General features: G+C 43.6%; 1 protein-coding gene across 6 annotated transcripts in view; it reads right to left on the bottom strand.

Annotated features, from left to right (window-relative positions):
- SLC12A8 (solute carrier family 12 member 8) overlaps positions 1-21,086 on the bottom strand; it is an 85,973-nt gene extending 64,887 nt beyond the window's left edge. For 2 of the 6 annotated variants that reach the window (XM_085873208.1, XM_085873211.1), the window contains exons 1-3: positions 20,992-21,080; positions 13,748-13,837; positions 8,411-8,492 (exon numbers count right to left, since the gene is read on the bottom strand). The gene's annotated coding sequence lies outside the window, so the exon portion shown is untranslated. The other 4 variants (XM_085873210.1, XM_085873212.1, XM_085873213.1 and 1 more) reach the window with 3 other exon arrangements.
- Positions 21,087-21,925: the final 839 nt, after the last annotated feature.

Raw genomic sequence — 21,925 nt, 5'->3', positions numbered from 1 at the left:
CCGCAAACCGACAGATTATGAAGGACGAAACTTTTCCGACAACTCTAAACCCCAAAGAGCTGGCAGCGTGGAGGAGCTTCAAAGCTGTGACGGACAACTTCTTGGGGAACGAGCGCGCGGACAGCTATGAAGAAATAGTGCAGCAGCTGCTGGAGTCCTTCAGGAAACTTGGCTCCAGGATGTCCCTGAAAATCCATTTCCTACACCAGCACCTGAACTTCTTCCCTGACAACTTGGGAGCAGTCTCGGACGAGCACGGCGAGCGATTCCACCAAGAGATTTCACTCATGGAGACGCGTTACCAAGGGCGGCACAACCCGAACATGATGGGCGATTTCTGCTGGTTCCTGCATCGTGAAACTGACACAGAGCAGCACAAACGCAAAGCCAAATGCCTAAAGCATTTTTAATTACATTCTAGTGGAGTTTTTCTGTAATTTCTATAATTTTGAAGCATTCATGATGAAATAAATGAATAAATGAATTTTTGTAAATTTCATTGAAATCCTGACTTCTAGGCAATGGGAATATTTCTGTTACTGAAATTGCTGACGTGATACAGCAAAACGGTTATGATTTTTGAAATCAGCGTACCCAAATTAGTCTAAATCACTTTACACATCTCCAGTAAAAAATTTTTGTTGTTCAGTGTTCTCAACACAAATATCTGCAAATCAAATGAAACACTGCCGATTTCTGGTGGAGAGAAAGTATGTAGGTATTCATCATCTACTCCGACGAAACGATTTGACAGAGGAATTTTAAAACTTTCAGGGTACAACCCCCATCCCTTCATCATCCCCTCCACAAAACCCCATCAACCATCACCCCCACAATGCCCACCACCATGCCACCACCCCCACCATCATCATCATCCCCACAATACCCACCACCATCCTACCCTCTACCCCTCTCCACAATCCCCCATCCACTTGGGAGGGACATCAACACCTCACGGACATGACGGTGGGATACGGCACGGACACAAATGGCGTCCGGGAAAACTATGGAACAGGACGATCCCGTAACATACAAACACCTGGTGAGCCTGTGATGGTAGGACAAAGCATTTGTCGCCCATTTTGTCCACAGTGTCTGTTATCGATGGAGACAAGTTTGTGATAAAGCAAAGTTGAAAGTCAGCAAAAAGCTCAACCAGGAATGACCCAATATTAAATGAGAGTTTAAATTGTTTTTTCTGTTTTAACCCCTGTGACGCTAAGTCCCCACTCCCTGGGGCATGAACTGGCGATTAAATCAAAAAAACCGTTACATCTATAATCTACACTAATAAATGTGTGTGTGTGTGTGTGTGTGTGTGTGTGTGTGTGTGTGTGTGTGTGTGTGTGTGTGTGTGTGTGTCCTCCAGAACTCCAAAATCGTGAAACCTCTGCTGATGACTCCACCTTCTATCGTACCATCCGTCATCCCTCAGACCGGCACGCCACAGCTTATTTGCTCTCTGCAGATCTGGATAAAATCACAAACTGGTCCAACACGTGGAACATGTCTTTCAATCCTGACAAATCTCATACTCTCACCATGTCTCTCCAAAAGGATCATTTAGACCCCCCCCCCAATCTACTTTATCAACGATACTCTGGAAGAAGTCCTTTTGTTCAAGCTTCTGGGTCTCACTATCTGCCATGATCTTTCCTGGGAAAGCCACATTTCCAACTGGCCTTCAAAGCCAGTCGCCGACTGCAAATCCTCCATCACACAAAATCCTTTCTCGGCCCACCTGAGCTCCTGACCACAAACAAAGCTTTCGTCCACAGCCTGATGGAGTACTGCTCTCCCCTCTGCTGTTGCTCCCGCCTCTCACCTTTCTCGGCTTCACGCTGTGGAAACCAAGGCATTTAGGAACATTGGTATCTCCCGCAATGAAGCTGAGTCTTTGGGCCTCTCACTCTCTCACTGCAGGCAGGTCGGTGGTCTTTCTGTCTTCCACTGTCTCCTCTCCAGTCTCGCCCCCCCCCCCCTGCTCTGTCTGTGATATGTCCCCACAAATTTTCCACAGGGCGCTCAAGGTCCACCAACAACCCCCTTCTGGTAAAACTACCAAAATCACAAATCACTGCTCACCTTCACTCTTTCATTCCTAATTTTTCCCGCCTTTGGAATAAACTCCACACTTTCTTCAATCCCATTCTTCCCTCCAGGTCATCAAAACAGCAGTTCACCGCCACCTCATATCTTCCCCCATCCAAAAGCTCGATCTTTTCTACCCCATTAATCCACCCCAAACCCACCTCCTTCAAATTCCTTGCTTTCCTTCCTGAAAGTTCCTGTAATGCCCATCTTGTATACCCCGTGTTCCCCACTCCATCCGTCTCCCTTCCACAGATCTCCGAATGTCTCTGTTCCCCACTGTTTTGTCCTTCCCTCTCCTGTCCCTCTTGTCTCATGCCCCCCTTGCTGGGCGTTGTATGTTAGCTCTTATACAAGCCTCGACAATGTATACAACCCCCCCCCCCCAAAAAAAACCTTGCAACCTGAAACTTTGCATGCATACAAAGGGAACTATAAGGGTGTGCATTAATGAAAATTGGATGTTTGGGTGAATTAAAACACCCCTTTTGAACATAATTAACGGCCATATTTAATTATATACTTCATCAGCCGATCCTTGGCCACCTCGCTCTCTGGAGTCTGAAGGCGTTTCCTCGGTAACCTTGCTGTGATCTGAAGCCACCATGTTTTTTGGCCTGCTTAACCATGCCTTGACTGGGAACAGGCAGCAAAAAAATTCTTTACGATAAAGTTTTTTTTCTCACTTTCCTCACTCATATTGAATGCCTGGTTCATCATCACTACCAATCGCTGAAAACATCGATTTTGTAGGTGCGATACTTTTCAAATTAAGAGCTTGGATCAATTTCATCCACTGCATGATACGATTTTCCACGATCTACTCTCACGGACTAAAGTAAATCATAAAAATATTATTTCGGTTTTGAGGATCAGATATCCTCTGGACTAAATAAGTGTCGAAATTTGTTGTGAAATCTGATCATTTCAAGAAATAACGAGTCATATAACGAAGCCGTTATACCTCTTTACTTTAAGCAAGCAAGGAAATGTTCCTTCCTTCTCCATACATACACAAGAAAATGTGAAATTTCCAAAACATTCAACTTATCTTTTCTATTGTTTGGAGATTTTTTGAGTGAACAAACATTTTTGGAACGTGCCACAATTAACGAGTTTCATTGAGCTATATGATTTAATGCATGCACTGCTAGACCTGACACACCCTGTCCCGCAGAGGGGCTGCCTATCCATGGCTTCTGCCAGACCTGTCTACATTTTTGGAGGTTTTGCAAGTTGCTCTGCAGGGAATCAAATCAAATCTGGTAAGAAATGGACAATAAAAAAGTTATAACGTTTGTGTAGACCCTGAACCGATGTACCACATGACACAGACACAGGCGAGCAGGCAAAATGGTGGATTTTCTGCAATGTTTATTTCACGGAACCAGCTTCATTGAGCTATACAATTTAATAAATTAACTGCGAGACCTCGTGCCCTGTCTGCCAGAGAGACTGCCTATCCGTTGGATCTGCCAGATCTGTGTCTATATTTTCTGAGTTTCACGAGATGCTCTACAGGGAATCAAAGCAAATCTGGTAAAAAAAAAAAAAGCGAACATTAAAAAAAAACAGTTATAATGTTTGCGTGGACACCAAACCGATGCACCACGTGACAAGTGCACAGATGACAGGCAAAATGGTTTATTTCACAGGCCATTTAACTTTCCGATGTCTGCAGGGTTGTTCTGCATTAAGTTGCAACTCTTTTGTGAATAAAGAAATTTTATTTCATTGATTCATTTTATTTCATTAACTGCTGTGTGCACGGCGAAGACTGGCTTAAATTTAAAGGGATCGTTTATGGTATGCAGTGACAGCCTGGCCAATCGTTCCTTATCAACCATTGAATTGGAGTACTTGCATGAGTGCTTAAGTCACTTGCCAAGCACCCATTGTCGATCACGGTACCACGCTACATCCTTCTGAGTGAATCGTTGACTCACTGCGGACGCTTTTGCCGCGTCACATCATTTAGAGTGATGGTTCGTGCTCCATCACCCTGAGAAAATGGTTCGTGCTCCATCACCCTGAGTGAGGGGTTCGTGCTCCATCACCCTGAGCGAGTAGTTGTGCTCCGTCACCCTGAGCGAGTAGTTGTGCTCCGTCACCCTGAGCAAGTGGTTCATGCTCCATCACCCTGAGCAAGTGGTTCATGCTCCATCACCCTGAGAGTGGTTCATGCTCCATTACCCTGAGCGAGTAGTTGTGCTCCGTCACCCTGAGTGAGTGGTTCTTCACCCTGAGCGCATGGTTGTGCTCCGTCACCCTGAGCGAGTGCTTCATGCTCCATCACCCTGAGCGAGTGTTTCATGTTCCAGCACCCTGAGCGAGTGTTTCATGTTCCAGCACCCTGAGCAAGTGGTTCGAGCCCCCTCACCCTGAGCGCATGGTTGTGCTCCGTCACCCTGAGCGAGTGCTTCATGCTCCATCACCCCGATCGAGTGGTTCATGCTCCATCACCCTGAGCAAGTGGTTCGTCCTCCGTCACCCTGAGCAAGTGGTTCGTGCTCAGTCAACCTGATCGAGTGGTTCGTGCTCCGTCACCCTGAGCGAGTGGTTTGTGCTCCATCACCCTGAACGAGTGGTTCGTGCTCCTTCACCCTGAGAGTGGTTTGTGCTCCGTCACCCTGATCGATTGGTTCATGCTCCACAATTTCTGAGCGAGTTGTTGTGAAATAACACCCAATTTCCGAGCCGTTTGCCGTATTAACATGTTTTATAAATTACTGAGCCAATTTTTTTTGCTACTTGTTTATAAAGAATAATGTTTGTGAACATATTCCTGAAATGTCTACATTAATGTAATGTTGTTTTTCGATGAAAGCTACTCAAGGTTTCTGGGTTGTATGCAGTAAGTACTGTAGTTGATAATCACAGACTCCAACCTGCCAATTCCTGAAAAATTGCCGATATCACGGCCGTGTGTGTGTGTGTGTGTGTGTGTGTGTGTGTGTGTGTGTGTGTGTGTGTGTGTGTGTGTGTGTGTGTGTGTGTGCGTTTCATGAAGCATAACATATTCTCTCTGCAAACTCCCCTACCCTAACTATCTATCTATCTCTATATCTCTCTCTCAACCTTCCTCTACTCCTTCGCAATACAGCGCATCACCCTCCTCCCAACTTCCAAATCTCCTCATTCACTCTACCCTCCTCTTCCTCTTCCACCCTCTCCCTCTCTGGACATATCTTGACAGTGGTTATGTCTGGAGGGTGTTTGTCTCCGGACGTGCCTGGGCAGGGTTCATCTCCGGATGTGTCCAGGTGGTGTTTATGTCTGGATGGGAGTTTGTCTCCAGACAGCTGAGCTCCTGATGCGTCCTGGCCATATTATGTCTCAGCGTGAGTTTGCTTCCGGACGGGAGTTTGTCTCCGGACCGTGTTTACAGTATGACGGGTAGAAAATGGATTTCAGACATTATTTTGCTTCCATCTTCACTGTTATTCTGTGCAGAATTATTTTGATGAAATAGTACGAGTCGTAATTAACACTCCACCACATATCTGCCTTGCCTTCCTCTCACATCACACTGTCTTCCCTTCCTCCACCCCTCCTCGCTTCCCCTCCTTCCTCCCTCCTTTCCCCTCCACACTTCTTTCTCTCTTTCTCTTTCCCTCTCTTCCACCCCCTATTTTCTCCCTCCCCCTTTAGTATTACTGTCAGCAAAGCGATGGGTGGTATTTGCTTGTGTCCTAATATAAAAGGAGCTCGGTCTCGGCGTGCCTGCATCCATCCCTGCGTGTGTCCCTGCGTCCGTTTGGCAACAACTGTTCTATAGGGGATACCACTAATCAAGCTCACTTTGCAAACAGTGTGGCATGGATGAGTAAGGCCACAAACGGCATGATATAGATGAGTGAGGTGAGGATAGATGGACCGGTTTCAATTTACATTAAAACAAAATTCTTCTTCCTTCATCTTCTTCTTCACTAATAATAATGGCGAGTTTCATTCATTCCTGTTTCTCATATCAATTAGATTCAGAAAAAGCTTTCTATATTCAATATTTTTCAACATTTCCATTTTATTGGTTCATGAGCGCCAGCCAGAGTGACCACTATATTCGTTATGTCTATGTGTCTGTCTGTTGGGTAGTCGATCTCGTCGAAAAAAAAAATAATTTTGAGCTTTGTTCTACCCTTATTATCAGTATTTAAAATGGCGATTTCAGTTAATACAATGGCGATTTCGATGAAACTTTGTTGGTAGGTTCATACCATGACCAAGTTGTGTGCAAATGAGAACCGTTGCTATGGACACCACCGTTGACTAACAATGGGACTGAAATTTTTGAAAAAAATCATAAAAAATTTATTTTTTCAAAAATCAAAAATCGGGCCACGAGCAACTGTGGGCAGTACATTCAGCCATGTTGTCAAAAATTTCCAGCCGGATCCTATGAAAACTGTCGGAGAAGACAGACTTTGAATGAACCCTGGTCGAAAACAATAAAAAAATGAAGTTCGTTATATCTCAGAGACTATGAGTCAGATATACATGAAACTGGTATGGAAGGTTCATGGTATGTCTCAGTTATGTGTGAGAAAAAACCGTTGCTATGGACCCCTCCATTGCCTAGCAACGGCCGAAAAACCTCTAAATGTGGGGGTATTTTAATGAAAAAACAATCTGCAGCATTAACCCTTGAAGCTGGAATCATGAATTTTTTTGTGCTTAATCCTCAGGTCATTCCCCATCGAACGGGCCCATCGAGTCAGGTTCTATTGGGTAGGCGACTACCCATGTCCACCTACCGGCTTGTCTGTGTGTGTCTGTCTGTCCAGAGCATAACTCCATGCACTTTGATCCGATCTTGATGAAACTTGGATATGTGTTCGATATCAATGTCTGGTTGTGTTTTCCTGGATGAGGGCGTGCTCCGCCCTTTGTGGGCGGAGCCACGCCCCCAAAATAGCCATTTTTAGGGGGTAGTCGGATTAAAAATCTATCTTCTCCTCGGGAATTGACTGAATGGAATGGGTTCTTCGGTATTTGAATAGCAAGATGAATTATCTAAAACTTGTCATTGTCCGATTTTTCATTTTCGTCCCAAGGTCAAGGTTACAAGGTCAAAAACTTAGAAAATTGCAAATTTTGACATAAAAATCATATGACCGCCCAAACTTTGAGAGCTGGGATGACAATATTTTTATGCATAATCTTGAGGTCATTCCCCACCTAAAGTCTTGAAACCATTTTGCTCTATCTCGAACACCTTGCCCGTGGCACAACTTCAAGTTTGTTTTTACGCTGATTTCATCAAAGTCTGGTTAATCCGAGGAGTTAAGTGTGAAATGCCACATAGCCTATATGACGTTATATTGTTCCTGGAATGTTCCAGAGGAAGTTTTGCACCAAAGGTCATAATCCTTGACTTTTGACCTTTAAAGGCCACAAAGGTCAAATTTTCAAAGTTGTGGGAATCAAACCGGGTTTTCGACCTTCTTCGACAAACTAACTCCAATAAGCTATAGCACGTATCCTGTTTCCTTATTTTAATGTCCACAACATTGTTTTGTGACCTTTAAAGGTTATGCAAAGGTCAAATTTTTAAAGTTGTTGAATGAAACCGGGTTTTCGACATTTTGCAGCTAATAACCTGTCACCCAAACCACATCATGTTGATCATTTTTATAACTTGGTCAAAAATTATCACATTGTCTCATCCTTGACTTCTGAAACAATCTACATCGTCAAATACCGCTCGTGAACCATTGTCATCTTCAGACTTGTTCATGTTACAGTTATTAATATATCGCCCGATCAAACTGTATGTATGATTATGCACCACCTTTCGCTCTACTTGCAATATATAGGTGAGAAAATCATAAGAAAATAGCAGCTGATATTTCAATAATTTATTCTGATGATTTTTTAAAGGGTGAAAGTTAATTTTTCGCCAGGTACCCCCTTTGAGTCACCCTAAAAGCTTGTAAGGTACAATAACCCTAAAAGCTTTGGAGCTTCCATAACCATAAAAGCTTGTGAAGTTCCATAACCCTGAAAGCTTGTGAAGTTCCATAACCCTAAAAGCTTGTGAAGTTCCATAACCCTGAAAGCTTGTGAGGTTCCACAACCCTAAAATATTGTGAAGTTCCGTAAACCTAAATGCTTTGGAATTTCCAAAATAAAAATCGCGGCCACACTGTCTGAAGCCCACGTAAGACATCAAAACACTGTCTGTCATTTAAAGAGTAAAACAGGTGTAAACTGTATAAATAATTTCGAGTGAACTTCCCTGGAATCTGAACATGCACAATGCAGATTTGAAACTGAAAGAAAAGTGAAAGAGAGAAAGTTCGGAGACGAACACACTCACCAGGTGTGTGATCAGGCAGTCAGGTGTGTGCTGGAAGTTCTTCCGCCATGAGGCGGAGTGGGAAACGCCTCGCACGGCACACCTGGCGGGCGGGGCTCAGTTTTCAAAACTCCTCGTGCTTAAGGATTACCATAACTCAAAAGGATTATGTACAAGCAAAACCAAGCCGTGTTATTACCTGCAACAATCTTTTTCCTATAATAGCGATAGAGACGTTACCATTAATTTCCGGAATTTATTTCACAACTGAGTGTTATACTCAGATTAACAAACTCACATAAAAATAAATCCTTATATTCAACTATCCCCATATTTAAGGTATCCAGGAGGCCAACAGCAAGAAAAGTTTCCTTTCTTCAACCAAACATAATACGATAATGGATAACAAAATTTAATGACAAGCGTCCTTCATATGATGGGTTTTCACCGAGATCAGGTAAGGGTCGTGCAAAGTTGTAAGACTGTCTTGCAAGAATGGAGATTCCTTGAGCCAGGTGGATTTAAAGGCCAACACCCAGAAAATTTTGCAGGAGCCAAAACTCTAAAATGGGCGAGAGATGAGAAGCGAGGTTTGTGAACAAAAAAAAAATACATATTTTATTCATACAAGTATAATAAGAGAGTGCCCCCAAGGCAGTGTTCTGGGCCCAGTCCTATTCCTGATCTTCATCAATGATCTCTCTGACTCTGGAAAAACCTCTTCGTCTATTTGCTGATGACTCCACCCTCAGCTGTGACGTCCCTCATCCTTCTGACAAGCAGGCTGCAGCCTCTTCCCTGTCTTCACACCTTGAAAAAAAAAAATGACAAGCTTGTCAAACACTTTGACTATGTCTTTCAATCTTGAATCACACTCTCACTATTTATTTCTGAAAGAACCATCTGGAAAACTATCCGATCTACTTTCTTAACAATCATTTTGAGGATATTCAGTCATTAAAACTCCTGGGTCTCCTCCTCCTCCTTCGTATGCAGCACAAAGCTGCAAGTAGCATCACTAGTTGGGGTGCGGCTGTGCCGCTGATGCAATGCCCCTGTTACCAGTACTGTTCATTGATGAAGTACTCATTTTGCTGACCTCGGAAGGATGACAGTCTGAGTCAACCCTACCTGTTGTTAATTCAACGAATGACAGGGGATTGAACTCAAGACCCTATCATCTTAAGCCAGCCACTTCTGGGTCTATCGGCCATGATCTTTCTTGGGCAAACCACATTTCAAAGTTGGCCTTCAAAGCCAGCCTCTGACTGGACATCCTCCTAATCCTTCCTTGGCACACTTGAACTCCTATCCACCAACAAGACCTTCATCTGTAGCTTGATGGAAACAAAGGCCTTTAAGATGACTGGATTCTCCCATGACAAAACTGAGTCTATGGGCCAAACACTTTGCCATTTCAGATAGGTTGGTAGTACCTGTCTTCTACCACCTCCTTTCTGGTCTTGCGCCTCTGCTCAGTCGATGCTTTGTCTCCCCCCCCCCCACCCCCCAGGTTTCTGCAGGGCTCACACAGTCCACCATTAACGTATTACTGGTGACACTACATAAATCCAGGCTCACTGCTCACCTCCACTCATTTACTCCTCTTTTTTCTTTCTTGTGAAATCAGCTTTCACATCCTCATATATCTCATTCTTCCCTCCAGGTCTTCAAGACAGCTGTTCACCACCATCTCAGATCATCACCAATCCAAAACCGTGATCTTTTCTCCCCTCGTTAACCCCACTCAAATCCCGACTAATTTCGCAGTTTTCCCTCCTTGGAGTTTCGTTCTGTATCCCTCATGTCTACCCCAAGCATGCATGTTTTGAATCCTGTTTTTGTCTGTTATGTCCTGATCCATTCAGTGAACTAACTCTTCCAGGAGCCTCGACTATGTATACAAAAAAGGCTTGATGAGGAGCAAAAAGCAGAGGAGAACATGAAGCTGGATCTGATCTCCTGCAAACTATAAGGTTGTGGTTATCAGCATCACCTAAGTCTTAAACCAAGATGTAAATTGTTATTTAAGCAAGATATTTATCATCCTTATAAACACCATCCATGAAAATATCGCTCTGTACTGGCTCTCACTGCATCAGACAGTAGTTTGCCAGACATGATTATTCATGAGGATTCAAAATAAACTCGTTCAAAATTGCTGATACATCTTATCCTCTTAAATGAAGGCAGTTGGTGTGTTCTTTCATTTTACTATGTCCTGATACTCGCCTCGAAGCTGTCCAGCCTGGGTTTGAATCCAGACCCAGCTGAAAAGTGTCATCCTGGCAATTCCCAAACAGGACAATTCATTACCTCCACCACCGAAGGTGAAGGAGGTTATGTTTTCACCCCTCTCTGTCTGTTTGTTTGTTTGTTTGTTTGTTTGTTTGTTTGAGTGCAGGATATCTCAAAAAGTTGTGGACGGATTCGGACGAAACTTGGTGGACAGGTTGTGTGACCACAACAAATTGATTCAATGTTGGTGAAGATCCGAATCCGGATCTGGATACGATAATTATTTAATTGTTAAAGTGATTCTCGACCATTGAGAGATGGGGTCAAAAAAGGTATATAGCAAGATATTCCAAAAATATATTGGGCCCGATATGTTCTTGTGGACCAGGCATTACGTGGTGGAAGTATGCGCTCTACCGAGTGCCCTTCTCGTTAATGTGTGTGGTCCCTCGAATGGATGTCAATTTGGGCATCTCTTCTGCTGGCATTAGTTGGTGAACGTTAAAGATCCCACGATGTCCTTTGCGCGGAGTAGGCGAGTGTTGCGAGAGTTGGAAAATTTTGAATTTGTTTGGCATCCTGAACAAATTCCAAATTCCTGCTCCGACTTCATGAGTCTAAGTGGCAACCCATCCAAATTGTAACCATATTAACTGCTTTGGCAGCACGAATGCTCAGCATGTGGCATGGTATATGATGATGCTGATATTATACAAGGATTAAAAATGTAAACAAGGTAGGGATGGTCACAAGAAATGATCATGTGAAACAATCCCTACATATTTCTTTCAATAATGATTGTCCATAGAAAAGACAAAGTTACATCGAACACACACACACACACACACACACACACACACACACACACACACACACACACACACACACACACACACACACACACACACACACACACACACACACACACACACACACACACACACACACACACACACACACACACACACACACACACACACACACACTTTACAAGGGACAGCCATTGTTCAAAGAAAGATGTAACGATGGTTTCACATGATCATTTCTTGTGACCATCCCTACCTTGTTTACATACTGCTATGTTTGTGGGGTAGATGGAGGAATTTCATAGGAAAGATAGGATTGTATCGAGTAGCTTTGTCCGTGGACGTGTATGAGACATCAAGATGTACATTAAGTAGGGAAACTGTGAGCTTAAGTGTTACGTGTCACCACACAGGGGGTGGTGCTGTGTTAATTAGGTAGAGATTAAGGATAATTTCTCCCAGTATGTAATTGCCCCTGTGACCTTTTCCTATGTTTTTGCATTTCAAGACCAGTGATAAAAAAGGGATCACATATTTAAAACAGCGACAACTGAGCTGCATGTCCAAACAGGAAAAAAGCCCCGCCTCCAGAGGTGATGGCTGGGAAAAAAACACGCTCCCGGAGTGGAAGATTGATGGGTGTGACGTCAGAGCAGAGAGGAGAGTAAGGTTAGTCAAAGAGTCTCACGTGGGGGACAAGGAGGAGACGAGACGAAGGCTCGGAGTGGGACAGAAGCGAGAGAGGCAGGATTGGCGGTTGAAAGAGAGGGGCACTATGGCTGGCTTCCCCTCGAAGCAGTGAAGATGACTGCATGATTCTTGTGTTCATGCTGAAGCGAATTGGCTCGCGTGGAGGATCTAGAGCAGCGTTTCTCAACCTTTTTACCCTTGTGGAACCCTTGAAATCGTTTTCATGTCTCAGGGAATCCCTGCATAAAAATTATTATATACCATTATTAATATCAAGCTCTTTTATATTCTTATCGTAGTTCACGTGGTAAGTATAATATTTTTTTTCGGATACTGGTTTAAGGAAAAAATGACCCCCTTTTTGTCAAATTTATTGGCAATGAAAAAACAAACATACTGCTCGTTTATGAGACCTCACACCGAGGTTTTAATTCACAAAAAAATCTGTAAACACAAACACACACACACACAAAAAAAAAAAAAAAAAAAAAAAAAATCACTCAATGATACACGAATCCGCTGCGTACAGGACGTCCACGAACCAGTGAGGGCGGTTTCACACTGGCGCCATATAGACATCGTTAAATACATTCCCTATGGTTGTTATAATTGTAAATAATATAAGAGGTTGAAGCCTCTATTATAATAACCAAGGAGTTTCCAACAATATGCCGTACGTGTATAGTAAAATTACGAATATTAAATCAAACAAAAAGTACTCAAAAATACATTAGCCTATTTATTACTGTTTCTCGCGGAACCCCAAGCGACCTCATGCGGAACCCTAGGGTTCCGGGGAACCCCGGTTGAGAACTGATCTAGAGTCTAGATGCTGGCCATTGACTTTTGGCTGAATTGTGTGGGACCAGCCTCGAAGCCTCGTGTTGAGCCATCGGGGGAAAGACAGTGCCATTCTGCAAAGCAGGGGCAAGGTGAGGACAATCGATGAAAGAAGCTGCACGGCGGTGTCTGAGCCACGGTGTTGAATACCACCTCACAAATTTCCTGCTGTACGTTTGCCCGCCCAGAGAGTGGCTGTGCGCCATTCTGGGCACATTTTCCCACGCAGTGACAAAGTGCTTTGGTGACCTTCAAGCTACTGAAACTCACTCCTGGACCCAAAGCTAAGTGCCAAAATAAAGGAGGGATTTTTCATTTTTTTATTCTGTCCCCTTGCTTGTATTTAAGTCTGTGTGGAGGCTCCTCAAAATTAGATTTAGGTTACTTCACACCTTGATTTGTTTCCATTACAACTCTTGATTTTGTTTATTAAATCATTAGTTGTTTAATTTGCTGGTGTCCATGTATCTGTTGTGGGTTCGAATTCAACCCATGTGCCTCCGTCCTTTGCCGCCCTTTCCTTCACGCGCGCACCACAATCTCCGAGAATCTTGGCTGTAAAACTCCAAGGGAACTGCTTAGCCATCCGTCCAGGTAGGGGCTGACACACTGGACACAATATTATCTTTTGGAGTTTCATCCCTACATCCTTTTTTCATTTTAAAAAATGTTTTTATTACTTGTTTCTTTCCTTTTTAGAAATGCATACAGATGTTCCACGACTGATTTACAAATGTTGTAGTACACATTTTATAAATGATCGAACATTCGAAATCGTACGTACTTTACAGAAATATGTGTGGGTTGTTGCTGTCACCGACTTTCTGATAATGTGCCACCATTAACCACACCCATATAGGTATGATTGGGTAATCTGTGGACACAGACAAAGGCAGGGACAGGAGAATGTGTATCACAGTTGAATAAAAACTTAAACAAAATAGCAGTTTTGTGATGGAAAAAGGTTCAATGTTTGAGTTTGTTGAAAAACAAACAAACAAGAAGGGCACTCTGTAGAGTGCACACTGCCGGCCCGCAATGCCTGATCCACGAGAACATATCGGGCCCAATACATTTTTGAAATATCGTGTTATACATCGTTTTTGGCCCGATCTCTCAATGGTGAAGAATCACTTTGAAAATTAAATAATTCTCGTATCCAGATCCAGATTCGGATCTTCACCAAAATTTAATCAATTAGGCCTTTCAACACACCCAACTGGTCCACAAAGTTTTTTGCGGAATCCATCCATAACCTTTTGAGATATTGTGGTACATCTCGTTTTTGGCACCATCTCTCAATGGTGAAAAGTCGCTGTAAAACATTTCTCGCATCCGGATCCGGATTTGGATCTCCACCAAAATTGAATCAATTCTTCCTTGCCACACACCCAATGTGTCCACCAAGTTTTGTCTGAATCCATACACTTTTTAAGATATTGTGCTCCATATCATTTTTGGCCATGTCTCTCAATGGTGAAGAATCACTTTAAAAATTAGCAGATCCGGATCCGAATTCAGGTCTTCACCAAAATCTAATCAGTTCGTCCTTGTCACACACCCAATCTCTCCACCAAATTTCATCTGGATCCATCCCCAACTTTTTGAAATATCCTGCACACAGACAGACAGACAGACAGACAGACAGACAGACAGACAGAGAAGGGTGAAAACATAACCTCCTTCACACCTTAGGTGGTGGAGGTAATAAAATTATCAAATTTTCAAGATGCAATTAATTAGCGAGCTATTAATTTCCACTCCACAAACGAGCGCAATGTGATGTACTTGTTGCACAAAAGTGTGTTGTGAAGACTTTTCCATCGACACAACGATGAACAAGCTTTAGTCTGAAAGGGAGAAACTTAAAGTCGCTTTGCTGGAGAAAGGTAACCTTCAGTTCCCAAGCAGAGAGGAACCCTCTGCATATCCCTGACACATTCACACAACAAATAGAGATTGCAGTGATTAAAAGGACAGACCAAGAAAGAGAAAAAGAGTAGTTTTAAAACTGCGTACCAATGCAACGGCCTACTGCTTTTTAAAGGCACCAAATATATGTGTATATATATCAATTTCTTGTAGAAAGCTAGATTAGACATGACAGCAAAGCAAATTTAATCTCCAAAAGGATGGCACGTAAAGCAGACTGTCCCGTAATGAAGCGATACCCTTGCTGTGGAGCATAAGAATGACGGTTAATCGTCAGGTCCAATTACACTGTGAATCAAACTCAAATAAGTCAAAAGAAAATGCCCCCTCGAAGTGACCCAGTCAGACCACAAATGTATCCTGTTTAACTAACCTGAAAAGTACTGGTTAGAGGGATAGCGCGAGGTGGCGCTACAGAGTGGTGTTGAGGAGGAGCTTCATCTTGTCGAGAGATATGTAAGCCTACCGGGTAATCAAGATTGCTCGATGTGCTTGAACCCAGAAAGTTGTCAATGAGTATTCTATCCAGAAAGAAGTGGAACATTATATGATGTCAGAAGTGGTAGGAGCAGTCTTTCCGAGTTGCGTCAGCTGGAGATGCGAATAAAGGAAAGAAGCTTCCACAGTGTGTGAGTACATGACTCCAGCCTTCCTGTGAAGTGCAGGTGATTGAATGGATGCTTCTCTCTGGGGGTGGGTTTACCCCTCTCATTAATTGGTTGTAAAAGCCTTTTTTATGAGAGTCAGTACCTAGAGTAGAAGTGTTTATCTTGAACACTGGGCATTACAGTGTGTGTAAATAATCATGAAGTTGCTTAAGCCACCTCAATACTTAATTTGGAGGCTGTGGAAGGAAGAGCTGTTATTGTACTGAGATTTAGCCATGGCTGCTCAAGATAACACAAATATCAAAATGTTACTGTACCTGGTTGGCAGTAAAGGGCAGGAGTTGTATCAGTCAATAAAGCTAAGCATGGAAATGCTTGAGAATATGTTAAAGATATTTGAGACACACTGTAACTCACCCAAGAATGAGATGGTTGATCGCTGCAGATTCTTAACAAGGGATCATTGAGAGGGAGAATCCTTTGAGGCATACGTCACAGAGCTCAAATTATTGGCAATAAATTGCAACTTAGGAAATTTGCAAGATGGTCTGATTTTGGATAGAGTGATCTGTGGCGTCAGAGTCAGCATTGAGAGAGAGGCTCCTACGAGAAACTGACCTCACAATGGAGAAATGTGTCAGACTTGTCAAAGAACCAGCTTGGGATCATTGATGGACAGGCGGTAAATGCTGTGAAGCAAATGTCCCAGTGGAGTAAAGACACACACAGAAACCCTCTTCATCGGATGATCAAGTTCACTCAAAGTTACACTACTGATCAGAAGTTTTAGAACACCCCCATTTTTCCAGTTTTTACTGAAATTTAAGCAGTTTAATGTTTCAATGTACTCTGAAATTAGAGCATAGAACAAAGAAACAATTGCAGATGAAAAAGAAATCATGGAATCGATTTGTTGAACAAAATTTAATCGAAATTTTAGACTCTTCAAAGTAGCCACCTTTTGCAGATATAACAGCCGAACATACTCGTGGCATTCTTTCTCCAATGTAAATAAAATATTGTTCGGAAAGTTCTTCCCAACACTGTTGCAGAAGTTCCCACAAATGTGTTACCATTGTAGGTTGCTTTGATTTCACCATTCATTGTAGGCGACTGGCTTTGGAGGCGAGGTTTGAAATGTGGCTTTCCCAGGAAAGGTCATGGCAGATCGTGAGACCCAGAAACTTGAAAGAAAGGACTTCTTCCAGAGGATTGTTGAGAAAGTAGATGGGGGGGTTCCAAACGGTCCTTTCAAAGAGACAGTGAGTGTGAGGTTTGTCCGGATTGAAAGACATGTTCCACGTGTTGGACCAGTTTGTGATTTTATCCAGATCTGCAGTGAGCGAAGAACCTGCTGCTTGCCGGTCTGAGGGATGACCGATGGTACAGCAGAGGGTGGAGTCATCAGCAAAGAGATACAGAGGATTTTCCAGAGTCAGAGAGATCATTGATGAAAACCAGAAAAAGAACAGGGCCCAGAACGCCACCTTGAGGAACCCCGGCTTGGAAAGGAAGAGGAGATGAAAGAACTCCATTTAGGGCCACACGTTGACTGCGACAGGAGAGGAAGTCTGCGAGCCATGAGTGGAGATGGCCTTGGATACCATAGGAAGAGAGTTTGGTGAGCAGGGAAGGGTGCCAGACTGTGCCAAAAGCACGTGATATGTCCAGGGATACGGCTCGGATTTCCTGTCTGGCATTGAGGACCTCCATCCATTGTTGGGAGAGCAGAAGCAGCATATCCAGGGTAGAGTGACCTGGTCTGAAACCAAATTGATGATCGGAAATCAAGCAATTGGAGAAGAGGAAGGATTTCATGTCTGAAGCGATGATGGATTCCATAACCTTGCTGATGATTGGAAGAAGGCTGATTGGTCTGTAGTTGCAGGGATTTATTTTTGCACCTTTTTATGCAGGGCAGTGATGTTTGCTGATTTCCAAGCAGATGGCAGATGACCTTGGGCAAATGAGAGGGTGAATGGAACAGAGAGAGGGTGAGCAAGAGCAGAAGAGCAGGCTTTGAGGACACGTGGGCTGATGCCGTCTGGACCGGTTGCAGAATCTGAGTCGAGGTTTGACAGCAAGCTCTCCATCTTGTCAGGAGAAAAGGACACAGAGTCCTGGAATAGCTGGGTGAAACTGGGTAAGGTGGGTTGAGAAAGTGATGGGTTTTTGACACAAGATTTAGCTGCAAACACCGAGTTTAGGCATTCAGCTTTTTCATGTGCGGTATCAGCAGTGTGGCCATTTGAGGGAAGGGAGGGGATGGAGGGGGGAACATACACCAGAAACAGATTTGATTAGACACCACCAGGATTTGGAGGAGGGCAAGAGGTTTGAGAGTTCAGACTTCAGCTTTGAAAGATGTTGTTTTCTGGTTCTCCTGAGGGTAGATACATACTTGTTCCGAGCCTTATGGAAGGAACTGAGATTATCCTCAGTTGGGTTTGCTTTCTATGAGGCAAAGGCAAGTTGTTTCAGGACAACTGCCTCGTCACAAGCTTCAGTTTTCCAAAGGCGGGAGAAAGGGAAGGACAACTGAAGATGAGAGGGGATAAGAGTGTGAGTGTGAGTGTGAGTGTGAGTGTGAGTGTGAGTGTGAGTGTGAGTGTGAGTGTGAGAGTGAGTGTGAGAGTGAGTGTGAGAGTGAGTGTGAGAGTGAGTGTGAGAGTGAGTGTGAGAGTGAGTGTGAGAGTGAGTGTGAGAGTGAGTGTGAGAGTGAGTGTGAGAGTGAGTGTGAGTGTGAGTGTGAGAGTGAGTGTGAGAGTGTGAGTGTGAGTGTGAGTGTGAGTGTGAGTGAGAGTGAGAGTGAGAGTGAGAGAGTGAGAGTGAGAGAGACAGAGACAGAGAGACAGAGAGACAGAGAGACAGAGAGACAGAGAGACAGAGAGACAGAGAGACAGAGAGACAGAGAGACAGAGAGACAGAGAGACAGAGAGACAGAGAGACAGAGAGACAGAGGATGAGTTGATGTTGGAGAAAATAGCGATAGGAGACCAGTCTATACGTTTGATGGCTGCCTGGAGACTCTGCCAGTCGGCTTGAGTGAAATGCCAGACTCGACGGCGGTGAGGTGGTTCGCTAATAATAGCCAGAGAAATGTCCACTTTGACAAGGACGTGGTCAGAAGAACTGATTGGAGCAGAGGAAGAGCAGCAGATATTGTCAGGGAAATTTGTCAAAATCAGATCCAGAAGAGATGGAGTACCATTGGTTGAGATCCAGGTCGGGAAGTTGACCGATTGAGTCAACCCCAGTGAGTCGCAGAAAGCTTTTGCTGAGGTGCCATGACAGGTGAGAGAGGTACCCACACCTCGCCAAATGGCATGATGACAACTGAAGTCGCCACAAATGAGGAAGAGAGAGTTTAGATGAGAAGATAGAAGTTGGTCCATGTTTTCGGATTGTGAGGTGTAGATGGAGTCATCACTGTTAGGTGGACGGTACAGTACACATATAAACGAGGTGGGAGTGGAGGGGAAGCCGTAGCCAGAGGTATTCCTGGGGGTATGGGGGAGTGAGGGCAGTGCATGGACAGTGAGGAATAGAGTCTTTGATGAAGAGAGCAACTCCTCCACCAGGACGAGGCTCAGGTCTGTCATACCGGAGGAGGGAGTAACCAGAGAGAAATACTTGGGAGTCAGACACGTCTTGGGGGAGGAAAGTTTCTGTTCGGCAGATTATGTCTGGTTTGTCGGTGGCAACCTGCATGGAAAGATCTGAAAGGTTTGAGCGAAGGCCCCGGATATTTGAGGTCCACACTTTTAATGAAGAAGGAAGGGAGGAGGCTTTGGGTGCAGGGGGTGGGGGAGGGGGAGGGGGAGGGTAGGACAAGGGATGAGGAGGGCAGGGAAGGAGGGTTGTTGAAAGTGTGGGGGATTACAGAATTGCTAGGGGAGGGGCCGGATGAGGAGGAGAAAAGGCGCTGTGGTGCTGAGGGAGAGGGGCACAAGAGAGGGGGAAGAAGGCAGTTGAGGATTTGAGGAGGTGGAGTGAAGAGATGGAGGGGAGAGGCCAGTGGAAGGAGGCAGCTTTGTAGATGAGAGGGGGTGGCAACTTTGAGAAGGATGAGTGACGGGGATGAATGGTGGGAGAATGGTGAGGGGGAGTTTTTGAGAGAGGTGAGAGGGAGGCTTGGAGGGAGAAGAGTGGGATGGTTGCTTTGAGAAGGAGGGGTGAGAGGGGTGAGAGGGGTGAGTTGGCACTGAAGTTGGAAAAAAGAATGGTTGATGGAAAGCGAACATTCATAGCAAACTGAGGTTTTTTTTAAAGTTTTAGGTCAGAGATGTGATTTAACACAATTCTTGATGGATGCAATAAAGGCGAATTCAGAGAATGGAGAGAAGAAACGCTGTCACAGTTGGATTTTTTAGGCAATGTATGAAGGAGAGGTCGAATTGAGAGCAGTCTGTTTAAATATCAGAAGAGTAGTGCATTATGATACAGTAAAGAGTACCACACGAGTGAAAGAGGAAGATGAAGCGTTACAAGAGATCGTTGTTATTATTATTAATGTTTGAGAGATTTCAACAGATTAGGTCATGGAAGTGTTGCAGAAAATAAATCAAGGAAGAAGAAGAAGAAGCAGAAGAAGAGGAGGAAGTGGAAGAGGAAGAAGAAGAAGTAGAAGAAGAATAAGAAGAAGTAGAAGAAGAAGAATCGAGACTCACGAGTGTGCAAGGAGAAGGGTAGAGTTTTTTTTAGGTTAAGATAAGAAATAGTGATTAGTTGGGAGGGATGGGAGATGTTTGGAAAGTGGGGAAGATAGAAATTGAAGGTAATGGGGAGAAAAAACAAATAAACACGATCATACACCGAGGAGAACTGGTAGGCCTCAAGCCTCAAGGGTAGGCCTCAAGCACCCGCTAAGACAAGATCGACAAAATCTCACAAAATAGCACGATTTTTGAAACAAAACCTAACTCGGAACACATACTAAGCATGTAGGTGAGAAAAAAACAAACACTTAAAACGGGACAGATAACGACCGGAAACTTAACTTTGAGATCGTCAGCAGAGTGCCGTGAAGGAAACCTGCCGCCGCTCCAAACCCAGGATTTGTAACCCAAACCCAATCTGTAAGCCTCCTGATCGTCTTGATTTGTAAAAAAAAAAAAAAAAAATAGGGGGGAGATGAGATGTGTCTAGTTTATGCTAATGCATGCAAACATGGGTGCACCGGGCGTGGTGAATGAGTCATGTGACCCATCCATGTTCCGATGCTGTACTGTGCCCGTGTCCGAATTAAACCTGTTGTTCGCACTTCAGAGCCTTCGTCCCTGTCTATCGAGTACATTACAGACGCTTCATACAAACACTCATGAGGTAAACTAATATAGATGCTTCACAGATTTGCCGGCGCTGGCCCAAAAAGTGAAGGGGGACGGACAGGCAGACGGACACTTGTTTTTTTAATATAGATAATAGAGACATAGATAGATAAAGATTTTTACGTGTCCACGTGAGAGAAACGTTTAAGGTCACGTGCCTCCCCTCGGCGAAGCACCATGTTGTATCAGTCCGCCACCACTCAGTGTGGAGAATACAGTGCAGAGAGGAAAAGTAAAATCCTGTCATTGCTGCTTACGTAATAAATAGATAGTACAGCATCGTGTTTTGACAGACAGGTTTGAAGAAAAAATAATCAAAATTAACTTTCACCCTTTACAAAAAAACGTGCGAATAAATTATTTAAATATTAGTCGCTTTTTTGTTCGTATCCTTTTCTCACCTGCGTTGCAAGTTGAGCGGCCTGCTTTGTAATGGTTTAAAAGGCGGTGTATAATCTGAAATTACATTTCGGGCGATACACCATTACTGTTATGGGAATAAAATGGAAATGCGAAAAAAAAGTGTTGAATATAGCAAAGCGTTTTCTGAATCGAAATGATACATGAGAAACAGCATTGGATGAGACCCACAATGATTATATACGTGAACAAGATGAAGGAGGATGAGTTTTAGTTTCAATGTAAATGAGTTCGGCCAATGGTTTCGATTCGTGGAGATTGGGAATGACGGTGTGGGTAAAATATCTTCGGAGGGAGAGGGATAAGTGGTTGTGTTTACTTCCTGAGAGTGGTTTCATTTCAATCCGTTCATCCGTTCTCGAGTTAACAAAAAATGATTCCTGGGGGATCCTGCCCTCCAATCTCCATGCGGGGGTAACCAGCACCACAAGTTGGCATTTGCAGTTTCGATACATACATACATACTTACATACATACATACACATACATATACACACATACATACATACATATACATACACATACACACATACACACATATACATACATACATACATACATACATACACACACACATACACATACATACACATACACACATATACATACACATACACACACATACACACATATACATACATACACATACACATACACATACACATACACATA

The sequence above is a fragment of the Eptatretus burgeri genome, chromosome 3 (assembly GCF_056783735.1).
Source record: "Eptatretus burgeri isolate ZD-2024b chromosome 3, Ebu_testis_v1, whole genome shotgun sequence".
NCBI classification, from domain to species: Eukaryota; Metazoa; Chordata; class Myxini; order Myxiniformes; family Myxinidae; genus Eptatretus; species Eptatretus burgeri.
Note: the sequence above shows the minus strand (reverse complement) of the source record. Positions and strands in the feature narration are given on the sequence as shown.